Here is a 12,936-nt window from a genome sequence, read left to right as displayed (position 1 = left end):
TTCCAGCTTCAAATCTGGGTACCCAAACAACTGTCCCCTCACCTGAAAAATCCTTTATTTTATCACAGGATTTGGGCAAGCTAGCTTTTAGTCTGATAATATGCCAGTGACGTTACTAGCTCAGGAGTGGGGAAGAACAGGCCCAAGGGCCAAATCTGTCCTCCCTGGCGTCCAAGCCAGCCCTTTGGGATTCCCCAGATGGCTCCACCCCCTTCCAATGGCTCCACCCCCTTCCCCCAGCTACCAGTCATTCTGTGATTTCCTAGTTTTGCATGTTTTCTTCCCATTCTAAAAGGTTGAAATGTCTCTCCTAAGGCTACGCTACTGGAGTAAGAGCTTGAAGCTAAAATATGCTGGGGAGGTTTGTATATTTGGCCCCACCCTATTTGCCTTTGCCGCTACCCACTGGAACGCGGCTCCTGAGACTTTCTCTGAAATGGCATTTGGCCCTCAGGCTGAAATAGGTTCCACACCCCTGTACTTCGGATGTCAGTAGTTATGATGGGAAGGATTAACATTCTACTGCTATGCATCTATTTTCTCAATATTCCCTGTTTTATATTCAGCATCAACATTTCACATCCAAAGTGAAACAATTAACACTGTGGGTTCCAAAGGTGCACTTCCATGAACAGAAGGATTTGGTCCAGTGGAGGCTCCTGCCAATGCAGAGGTGGGCAAACTTTTTGCTCCCAAGAGATGCATGTAGCAATAGGCAGTGGCTTGGGGGTCACACCCCACATATTTTATTTATTTATTTATTTACAATATTATATACTGCTCCACATCAGAAGATTTCGGTGTGGTGAACAACAAAGATAAATGAATAAAACACCAGGTTAAAAAAGTTAAAACATTTTTTAAAAAGAAATTCCAGTAAGGTTGAATTTAATAACCTGGCCTGCCTGACCTCCAAAGGCATGGAGTTTCACAGGAAGGGGGCCACCACACCGAAGGCTCTTTTCCTGGTGGACTCCAATTGGGCCATGGGTCCATGTGGAACCACCAGGAATATGCCCTCTGATTACCTCAGTGACTGGGCAGGTTGGTAAAGAAGGAGGCGCTCTCTCAGGTATCCTGGTCCCAAGTTGTTTAGGGCTTTGTACACTAGTACTAATACCTTCCCCTTCATAGATCACTGCCTTGTTGTGGAGAAGGGGCTTGCGTAACTCGGTGAAGCCATAAGCTATGCCGCTGGGGGGTATCATCAGGAGGTTTGGGGTGCAGTGTCATCAATATGCGGATGACACGCAGCTCTACCTCTCATTCAAATCTTCACCAAGGTTGGCCGTAGAATCCCTGTCCAAATGTCTGGAGATGGTGAGTGGCTGGATGGGGAGGAATAAGCTGAAGCTCAACCCTGACAAGACCGAGGTACTTTTGGTGGGAGACAAGAGGAGGCTGGGGGATGTTGACCTGGTGTTGAATGGGGTATGGCTACCCTTGAAAGACCAGGTCCGCAGCCTGGGGGTCATTTTGGACTCCCAGCTGTCCATGGAGGCTCAGGTGTCAGCTGTGAGCCAGACAGCGCTGTATCAACTCCATCTGATACGGCGGCTGCACCCCTTCCTTCCCAACCATCTGCTCCCATCGGTAGTACATGCCCTGGTCTCCTCTCATTTAGATTACTGTAATGCGCTCTACGTGGGGTTACCCTTGAAGACGGTTCGGAAGCTGCAGCTGGTACAGAACACGGCGGCTCGCCTGATTAAAGGCAGCCGCCGGCGAGATCACATCACTCCAGTGCTGAAGGAGTTGCACTGGTTACCAGTTGTTTTCCGGGCCAAATTCAAGGTGTTGGTTTTGACCTTTAAAACCCTATATGGTTCCAGCCCAGCCTATCTTAAGGAGCGCCTCCAGCAACACCAGACAGGCCGCTTAACAAGATCAGCCTCGGATGGCCTTCTCTCTGTCCCATCAGCCAGGACAGCTAGACTGGTGGGGACGAGGGAGAGGGCCTTTTCTGTGGTGGCCCCCACTCTGTGGAACTCCCTCCCTAGGGAACTCCGTCATGTCCCCTCTTTAATGAGCTTCCGTTGTGCATTAAAAACGTGGTTGTTCAAGCAGGCATTTGGGGTGGGTTAGGGTATTTAAATTTTTTTTTATGGTAGAATTTTATTGTTTTAAATTGTTTTATGGTGTGTTGTACATCGCCCAGAGTGGCTGGGTGACCAGCCAGATGGGCGATTAATAAATTTAATAAATAATAATAATAATAATAATAATAATAATAATAATAATGCAGGGCCACCCAAGACGGACAGGTCATGGTGGAGAGTTCTGACAAAATGTGGTCCACTAGAGAAGGAAATGGCAACCCACTCCAGTATTCTTGCCAAGAAAACCCCATGGAACGTATCACAAGGCTAAAAGAGATGACGCCGGAAGATGAGCCCCTCAGGTCGGAAGGTGTGCAATATACTACTGGGGAAGAGCAGAGGGAATTTTCAAGTAGCGCCAAAAAGAGTGAAGCGGCTGGGCCAAAGCCGAAAGGACACTCAGCTGTGGATGTGTCTGGTGGTGAAAAGAAAGTCCGATGCTGTAATGAACAATATTGTTTAGGAACCTGGAATGTCAGATCAATGAATCAAGGTAAGCTGGAGGTGGTCAAACATGAGATGGCAAGATTGAACATCGACATCTTGGGAATCAGCGAACTAAAATGGACAAGTATGGGCGAATTTAATTCAGGTGACCATCATATCTACTATTGTGGGCAAGAATCCCTTAGAAAAAACAGATTAGCCCTCATAGTCAACAAAAGGGTGGGAAAAGCAGTACTGGGGTACAATCTCAAAAACGATAGAATGATGTCAGTACGAATCCAAGGCAAACCATTCAACATCACAGTAATTCAAGGACAAAGGCTAATAGAGTTTTGCCAAGAGAACACACTGATCATAGCAAACACTCTTTTCCAACAGCACAAGAGGCGACTCTACACATGGACATCACCAGATGGTCAATATCAAAACCAGACTGATTATGTACTTTGCAGCCAAAGATGGAGAAGCTCTATACAGTCAGTAAAAACAAGACCTGGAGCTGACTGTGGCTCAGATCATGAGCTTCTTGTTGCAAAATTTTGGCTTAAACTGAAGAATGTAGGGAAAACCACTAAACCATTCAGGTATGACCTAAATCATATCTCTTATGAATATACAGTGAAGGTGAGGAATAGATTTAAGGGATTAGACCTGATAGACAGAGTGCCTGAGGAACTATGGACGGAGGTCCATAACATTGTTCAGGAGGCAGCAACTCAATCCATCCCAAAGAAAAAGAAATGCAAGAAAGCAAAGGGGCTGTCTGATGAGGCTTTACACGTAGCTGAGGAAAGAAGGGAAGCGAAAAGCAAGGGAGAAATGGGAAGATATACCCAACTGAATGCAGATTTCCAGAGAATAGCAAGGAGAAACAAGAAGGCCTTCTTAAATTAACAATGCAAAGAAATTGAGGAAAACAATAGAATGGGAAAGACTAGAGATCTCTTCAAGAAAATCGTAGCTATCAAGGGCTATATGTGTATAGCCAAAAAAGTGAAGTGTAAATATAATAAGCATGTCTTGCATACTAGGCAGCTGTGATTAGCTGCAATGCCTTGGTGTGTGTAAACTGAGGGGCAAACATGGGTTTGCCTCTACATAATGGGCACAATGGCCCTGGGTCAATTCTGATGCAAGGGCAAAGTAGAGGGATTGAACTTCTCATCTGCCTGGGCTCCTTTCATTGAAAATATTTTTTATTATTTTATTAATTTTTTAGGCTACCTTTTAGGGTACAAAAACTCTTCAAGGCGGCTCATGAGGTAAAAATAATAAAACAACAAACATCATAATAAAAGCCACTGACAATAATAAAACAGACATTCCGTCTGGAAAATACTCAAATAAACAATAATGGTGCAATCAAAACAATCAGCACTCCCACAAAAAGCACAGCTCAAGAGAAGGCTGTGGAAAATAATGGAGTTTCGAGGGATATTCCAGAGATGTGGGGACACTGTAGAAAAGGCCCTCTCCCTCATACCTGCCAACCTGACCGTGCTCAGAGGAAGGCAAGTGAGAAGGGCCTCCGCTGCTGATCTCAAAGTGTAGAAAGATTGGCAAAGGAGGTCCTTCAAGTAGCTTGGACCCAGACCATGTAAAACTTTAAAGGTTAAACCCAGCACTTTAAATTGAGCTCGGAAATGCACTGGTAACCATGCAACTGGAATAATATTGGTGTCACATGAACTGACTGCCTACCCCCCCAGTTCTTGAGTGGCCTTATTCTGCACCAGCTGAAGTTTCTGATCCAGCTTTAAAGGCAGCTACACCTAGAGTGCATTATAGTAGGTCAGCCTAGACATCACTAGTACATGGATAATCAAGGCAAGTAGTTCGTAGTTAATTTTGCTCTTCAAAGCTATGGTGAATTAATTTCATGATAAGAGCATTCAGGAGCAGCCATAGTAATTATGGGGGTCAAGCCAAGGGAGAGGAAGTTTTCTTACAAAACATTCTGGTCTGCCTGTGCCTCTATCACCTGTGATCAGCAGATATTGGGCCAGTTAGAAGTTTCACATTGATGGACAAGGGACAGAGGCTGAAGGTGCAAAAGAACAGGACTTTTGGAATCCATCATCATTAGCACCTCTGGTAGTTTGGTAGCTATGGCTATAAGGCAAGATTGCTTGAGGCCATTAGGTCAGTTGGAACAGGCGCACAGAGAATACACAGAACAATGGACAAAGTGTGATTACCGTTGGTTCATCTCCTATTAATCACAACTGGATCCCTAGACCTTTAAGGAGTAGGGTCTTGCATGGCTACATCTGTTGCACCTTCCCAGAGCTATATTAATCTATGGAAGTACGGCACGGATAGTGGGCTAGACAGATAACACAAGTGGAACTAAGCAGACACACATGGAGTTAGTGGTTTTGCGGGTGTGTGGCAAACTCCCTTCCTTCCATACTGCCACCTTCAGAGGTGTGTTTGGTGGCGACATGAGAGAGGGCCTTCTTGGTGGCTGCCTCTAGGCTGTGGAACTTCCTGCCAAGGGAGGTTAGGTTGACCCCCTCTCTGCTGCCCTTCCGATGGCAGGCAAAGACTTTTGTATTCAGGCAGGCCTTTGGAATGTAAGCTGATCTCTTGGGTTGGGTGCTGTTATTCTGTTATTGTTGTGTTTTAATTGTGTTTTATTATTGTTTTAATCAAGTTTCTATTAAACATTTTTTTACGTTCCTATCATTTTAAGCCACAGTGAGTGCCATTTCATTGGTAAAAAGGCAGGGTACAATCAAATCAATCAGTCAATCAGCTCCACCCACCAAATCTTCCAAAACAACCAGCAGTATTCCTAAATCTTACACAATTTCTGTACACAAGCAAATTATGTTGTGTCTAGAATACCACTATTTCTGTCATCTGCCATAACTCTGGATACTTCTGAAATAATCAGCTGTCATACAAGACAAGTAACAAGAAGAATACCTGAGCATCAAACATTCATGTTTCCTCTAAAGAAATCTGTTTTCTCATCCACTTTAGAAGTTGGATGTCAGCTACATGGTTATAGGTGGTTTTTGAGGAAGATTCTTTAGGGAGGGAGAGGCAAAGTTTAAAATACTTTTTTTTGCCATGCATTGGTCTTTCATCTCTTCCCATGTTTCTGATTGTTTTGTCTTCTTTAGTCATTCTGCATAGATTGCTTGGAATGCAAATGAGTTCATATTTGGTGCACTTGAGAGGTAATTAATAGTAACAGCAAACATCCAACTTGCACTACATCTGATGTGTTTTGGATTTGAGACTTCAGACAGAGATCTGTTTAGCATTCTCCTGAAACTGCGGAACTCCCACGCCTACCACTCCCTAACCAACAAAGTATGGCATGGTTTTAGCTTTGTTCCTTTCATTTCTGAAAAATGCATGGAATACAGTCCTATGTCTATACACTCAGGGCTAAATTTTACACGGTTGTATGTAATGCGGGGGTGCCTGGGGTACAATAGTCGGCAGCAGTGTGTGTGTGGGGGCACTGCTGATCCCAGTGTCCCTGAGCCCTGCCCCAATAATGCAGCAGCACCAACACAAAAGCCAAAACCAGAGTAATGGCAAGGAAGATAGCAGTCATCAGCCATTACCGTAAAAGCAGAACCATTTTAACCTGCTGTCTGATCATAAGCGAAACGGGATGATGAACCTCCCAAAGCAGTGAATTCCATAGTTTGGGAACTGCCAGCATAAAACCCCATCCTTGCTTCCCCATCCGTCACACCTCACAGAGCGGAGGGACATGTGGAAAGGTCTCTCTCAATTATTTCAGTGTTTAGTTAGGTTCATGCGCAAGGAGATGATCCCTCAGATATCCGGGGATGCGTGCACATTAACCCAGAGCTGGGAATGAAAGAAAGAAAAAAATGAATGTGAGTAAAGCTCTTGTTCCAACTTAAAAAAAGAGGCATGGAGCCAACAACAGATTGAGGGAAACAATGGCTGTGAACAGGTGGGAAAAAATAAAATAAAATAGAAGGTTTTCTCACTGGCCTTTTTGCTCCCACTAGAACCATAGTTTCACATTGAAAAATCAAACATCATGAACATTTGGCACAGTACTGGCTTGTGGAATTATTTAAAACATGGCCTGTCTCTTCCCCCACCCCTTTTCCTCAACTTAATCCTTCCAAAGTGTGCAGCCATGGCAAAATGAATATTATTATTTGGCAAGTTCTAAAGTTGTGTGTACCTGACTCCCTCTGCTTCCCTCACTACTTAAATAAGTAGAAAAAAACAAAACTCTTAGCACTGAGTGAGAATTCCAAGCTTGCCATGACAAGCCTTTCCTCATCTTCCTCTTCTTTTTCCTCCTCCTCCTCCTCCCCAATATAAAATCCTAACTAAGTCTCTTTTGGCAGTTGCCATAATGGCATGTCTGATTTTTGCTGTAGCAATGTCTTCTGCAATTTAAATTAGTCGTGGACCAGTTACTGTTCATGCACTATGAAAAGAGCAGGACAAGGAAACAAATGTATCTTATGGCAGTCGTTAACATGAGCCTCTTCAGCTAGGCAGTGCAGGGCAGTATTCCTGGGTACAGAATGGCTTAAGCTGCATCTCTTTTTACAGTCACCTATTAACTGGGCCATATACTATATCAATAAACCTCAATTACACTTAGGAAATTTGAAAAGTGAAGCTCAATAAAACCACACAGGCATATTAGAGCTGTGTGGAACACTGACATCCATCTGGTATTTTTCCACGATTTCTAGTCAATTACAACATTTCATCATCTGTAATCCTCTTTTATCTTCAGTTCCCGCTGCTACGGTAATTCTCACTCTGCTATATCTATGGCTTCACTGTGAATTTTTATCACCTAGGAGTAAGTGGATTCAATTCTCTCTTTTGCTAGCATCATTTTTTTTTTAAGTTGTAGCAGCTAAAAAAGAAGAAGCTTAATTGCAAAGGGAAATGAAACAGATTCGAAGATGTTACGGTAAATATGTAAATCACACTGACAGCAGTAAGAGAAGCAATTTAATACTGAAACCGCAATAAAACTAAACATTCAGTAAATTGGTGTTAGCTGGGGAGACCCTCCTTTTTAAGAAGTAACTCCTTGTTCCCTTTTATAAGCATGTTGAAAACCCATTAAAAATGAGAGGCTGTTGGTAGAGACAAATTCTATTTTTCCTGAGACAAAAATACAGTTTAGAAATGTAGTCCAGGACCCAAAGAGCCTTGCAACTGGTTCCATCTTTCCAAGGCAGCACTGGGCTTCTGTTTCTCAACACACAGACCCATGGCAAACCATTCTTGAAAGGAAGCCTTCCCCAAACAGTTTGTGATATGACAAAGGGAGGTCTGGTGTGTTCAAAGAAAAATAATAATCAGAAACCCCACTGGGTGTGCCCAAACATTTGGGCATACCTAAAGTAGCTCTTTCTTTGGATCCCAGACTTGCCTTCATTTCATTTTTAAAACGATATTCTTTATCTAACAGTGCAATCTTATGCATGTTTACTTGAAAAAAAGTCCCAATGTGTTCAATGGGGCTTACCCCCTAGTAAGTGTGTTTAGGATTGCAGTCCTAAATATTTTTAATATATATATAACAAGGGTACAGAGGAATACATAACAACATATAGCAATGTATAAAAATACATAACAATAATATGGAACAAAAGGGCATTTACATGTAATACATAACTATGGCTGCAATCCTATGATACCTGGGAGGGTGTCCCAGGGGCCATAGGATTTGTTGGATCTCCCCCTGTGAAGTCGGACCACAGATTCCCCACCTCAGCTACCATGAAAACTTCCATAGTGGTTATTTTCCGACATCGGAACTCCAACAATGGGAAGGGGTGAAAGGAGGCATGCCCAGGGCAGGCCAGGGAGCCAGGAAAGACTGTGGATCTGCAGGATCTACAGCTCTTTTGTCCCCCAGACACATCCCCCAACCAATAGCCCTGGAGTTGCTGTCAATCAATTCCCTCCCACTGATTTCAATGGGAGCAAATTCATTATAAAAAAAAGGGCAGGGGGACAGTCCTGGGGAAAAAGGGAAAAAGCAAAAATGCTGCTTCTCGTCTTCTGTGCCATGCCAGTGGGGCTTTTGAATTCCTCAGTTTCCCCCTGTCATAGTTATCCCAACCCTACTGCAGCAGTATTATTAATAATTCGAGCTGGAGCTATAATCTCTAGGGAAAGAAAACACAGGCAATAATTTTTCAGCATTCTTTGACTCATTTCAGCATAAACAAAGGAGCAGCAGTACAGAGAATTCTTAGGGGGGGATGATTTCAAGCTAGCAAAATTCCTCTCATTATGGTAGGCAAAGTTTACATGAAAGGGGGCAGGCGGTATGTCACAGAGACCCCTGGGTCTGTGTAATGTGTCTCTGTGTATTATTTGTACATTCCAATAAACAGAGATTTGAACACAGTTTATATAATCCGAATGTTATCTTCTTTTAGTTTGCATTGTCACACAGATACAGCAAATCATTTCTATAGGCTGAGCATTCACATGTTGAGCAGAAAGATCATCCTCTGGTATGAGTAATGCTCTTTGGTTTTGCTTTTATAACTGGAAGGAGAATTTATAATGTTACCTCCTTAGTAAGTTTTGGACCCATCTGAGTACAAAATTAAGACAAACATCAATTCCAATGTCTGCTAAGAGAATGTATTGGGGGCAAGCCAGTGTAGTGTAGCACTTAGAGTTTTGGACTGGGAAGACTTGGGTTCTAGTCCCCACTTAGCTATGGAGCTGACTGGGTGACTCTGGGCCAGTCACTGACTCTCAGCCTAACCTACCTCGCAGTGTTGTTGTGGGGATAAAATGGAGAGGAGGGGGACTATGCAAGCCACCTTGGGTTCCTTGCAAGAGGAAAAAAAAGTGGGATATAAATGTAATCATAAATAATAATAAATAATAAATAAATAAATAAACAGCACAAATATATCACAAGCGTATTACCTTTTTATGTTCCCAGTGTGGCACACAGTAGTCCTCTGGGGATAACAAAAGGAGACCCCAAAGGGCCAAACTGCACATTACATTGGAGCTCCATGTTTATTTATTTATTTATTTATTTATTAAATTTATTAATCGCCCATCTGACTGGTCACCCAGCCACTCTGGGCGATGAGTTTAGAGAGCTTTGGCTATGGGGCGGTATAGAAATGTAATTAATAATAAGAAGAACAATAACAATAATAATGTAATTCTATGGGGCTGTCCTCATGGGAGATTTGCCGCAAATTGGGAGCATTTCGAGGTTATTGGCGGCAGGTGACACTATGACCAATCTGCAGCCACCCCAAATATTTCCGGTGGAAAAGTCAGATTTTCTGAGACTACTTTTACTCCATTTGATTTCTTAATTTGGGTTCCCCACACTTCTGGTGCTGTGTGGAAAAAGCGGCCAATTTGGATTGAGGCTGTGGCACAAGAAGAAGGGGATCTAACCTTTTCTCCCTGTGGCACAGATCCAATCCAGATCCCCCCACTCCATAGCTACTATTAGCCATAGAGTTTTCTGCTCTGTAGCTGTGACCAGCTACAGCAGGGTCATTTGGATTGGAGCTGCAATGAGGGAGGAAGGGTTAGATCTTGCTCTCCCTGTGCTGCAGCCCTGATATAAATCAGCCCTGCCCCCAAGCAGTGGTTGCTTTTATGAAAAAAGAAAACTATACTGGGAGGTCCGAATATGGAGCTCTGAGGGAATGTGTACTTTGTCCCTTAGATCATGCAGAAGGGGGGATGGAAGCAGGTGGGGGTCAAAGTGTGAAGGATACAGGAGGAGAGGATGGGCAGAGGGAAGGTTCTGCTAAGGGGGGTAAAGTGCTAAAAGCTAGACTACGCATTAGAAGGAGAACAAGGGAGAACATAATTAATCAAGGCTGATGGACTTCAATGCAAAAGTACAGTGTTCTCTACCTTTCCATGCTGGGCTGGCCCAAGACATTTTGTTGCCTGAGGCAAAGGATAAAATGCCCCCTTCCCTCAATTCCACATACAAATGGTGACTGCACTGGTCTCTGAATCTTATTTCATGTAATCTTATTTCAACCACAGTAAGATCCTCCACCACACGAGAGGGCAGCAGGCTCGCTTAGATGGTGCAGGGCGACTCACATGACACACACAGCTCTGTCCTGCAACACCTCATCGCTTCTCCCCACTACTCAGCACCTCCTGCCTCAGGCAGCCACTTGACTCTATCTTACGGTACAGCTATCAGTGCTCAAGGTTCCATGCATGCAAAATCATAGTTTTCCCTTTTGAGGAGAGCCCTTATTCTGAAACAAAAGCAAATGTCTTTTCACCATCCAGTAGTCAGGATTCTGGCTTGGTTCCCACAGCCGCCCTCCCCTGCACCCCCGCAGTGAAAGTGCCAGAGCTGTCTTGGAGTGTGAGTTGACCTCAGATATTGACACATATTAATTCTGTCACAGAACATGGTGAATAAGTTAAAGGAGGTCTGGCTGCCCTGAAGAAGTGCCTTCTTGTTGCTGTGTTTGTCTTGTTGTGATGACTGTTGCTGAAGTAACCATTGAGAAAATATTGTGTTATTTCCTTTATACTAGTTCAGGACACTGTGACTTGCAACCTCAGTTTGAGGACCAGAGCAGTACAGACTGATATGACAACTTCAGTAATCCTTCTCCAGGAGCCCCCACCAAGGGAAGTGAGGTTGGTGGCCACTAAGAAGAGGAATTTTCTGCAGTGGCACCCTGATTGTGGAATGAACTTCTCAGAGAGGCTCGCCTGGTGCTTACACTGTGGTCTGTTTGGTGCCAAGTGAAGACCTTTTTATTTTCCCAGGCATTTCTGATTTTCAGTTTCTGTTTTAAATCTGGTATTCTATTTTAAATTATTGCACTGCAGCTAGGTTCTATTTGGTTATTTTTATACTGTAGTTTTAAACTTTTAATTTTTTTATACTGTATTTTACTAGCTTGTATTTTATGGTTCTAATTGTTGTGAATTGCCAGAGAGTTTCAGCTATTGGGTGGTATAGATATGTAATAAATACATACATACATACATACATATTTGTTTTCAATTAAGGACACAGAATGAGAATTACTGGGGGTAATCCTAGTACAAAAACCTCCATTTTGTGAACTGCCCAGAGAGTTTTTGCGATTGGGTGGTACAGAAATATAAATAAATAAATAAGAGACAATTCCACTACCTGAAATTGCCTCTCAACAGAGAACAGTTTCCCCCCTTTGGAGGAAAAACATTGGCCTTGTTCACACATAACAGTGGCAAATTAAGGGCTAATTACCCCACAATTTGTTGTAGTTCATGCTCCCGCCATTTTGAATATGCAACCTCTGATTGGGCCAATTGGAGTTGCTCCATGACATCCGAACCCAGACACTATGGGTTACTTCATCCATAATTTGGCGGCATTACGTGCGTACTAGGTGATTGTGTACCATAACCCAGGCTTTTTACAAAACACCACCAATTATGTTTATAATCATCACTTCATTCTTTAGTGCAGTGGTGTGACCCTCCAGATGTTGAAGTACAACTCCCCTCAGCCCTAGCCAGCAAAGCCAATGGTGAGGGATAATGGGAGTTGTAGTCCAGCTACATCTGGAGGGTCACACATTCCCCATCCCTGCTTTAGTGCATGTTCTCAAGATCATTTCTTAACCTGAACAAGTTACACTTGAACACACTTTGTTTTCTTATGCTCACACAATCAGAGTGATTCTAGCATCATCAAGATCTAGATAAGTTTCCTGCACCTTTTTTGATGTAGGACTATACTCTCAATTTCAGCTCTTTTATTTTATCTACATTAATTAACCTGGAATGTTCTCATGGTCAGCACAATAGTTCAGAGTTACACCCTACACTTTAAATGTTAGTTGAAAGTGTGGAAGTCTCTATTCTTTATTTGCAATCAGACGAGTGAACAAACGTTGAGTAATATGTGTGAAAAACTAGGTATTGCTGATTCTACACACACACACACACACACACACACACCTGTATTCACATGTGGATTATGATTCAGCATAACAAATCACAACAAAATGTTTCCACATGGTGCTGTCACCACTATGTTTGCAAGCTGCTTACCCCAGTTTCATCACTTTAAATGTTGCATTTGAATTTCAGCTTTGAAGGATACTTTTGAGAACCTCAGAAGTTAAGGACATAGGGAGAGCCATGGTGGATGAGACCAAGCATCCATCTTGTCTAGCATACTGTCTCCAACAGTGGTCAATGGGGTACCTCTGGAAAGCCAAGAAGCAAGCACATAAGCAATAAACAACGCTTACTGTTCGTCTTTAGCATCTCTTTTCACAGGTATTTTCCTCTGACCATTTAGCTATCATTGTTAGTAGCTGTTGACAGATCTATTTTGTTGATGAATTTCAAGGCAGCAGTGTTAAGTATCTGCTTCCCA

The sequence above is a fragment of the Heloderma suspectum genome, chromosome 3, assembly GCF_057233095.1.
Source record: "Heloderma suspectum isolate Gila_16-S chromosome 3, 16-S_ref, whole genome shotgun sequence".
Classification (NCBI taxonomy): Eukaryota; Metazoa; Chordata; class Lepidosauria; order Squamata; family Helodermatidae; genus Heloderma; species Heloderma suspectum.
Note: the sequence above shows the minus strand (reverse complement) of the source record.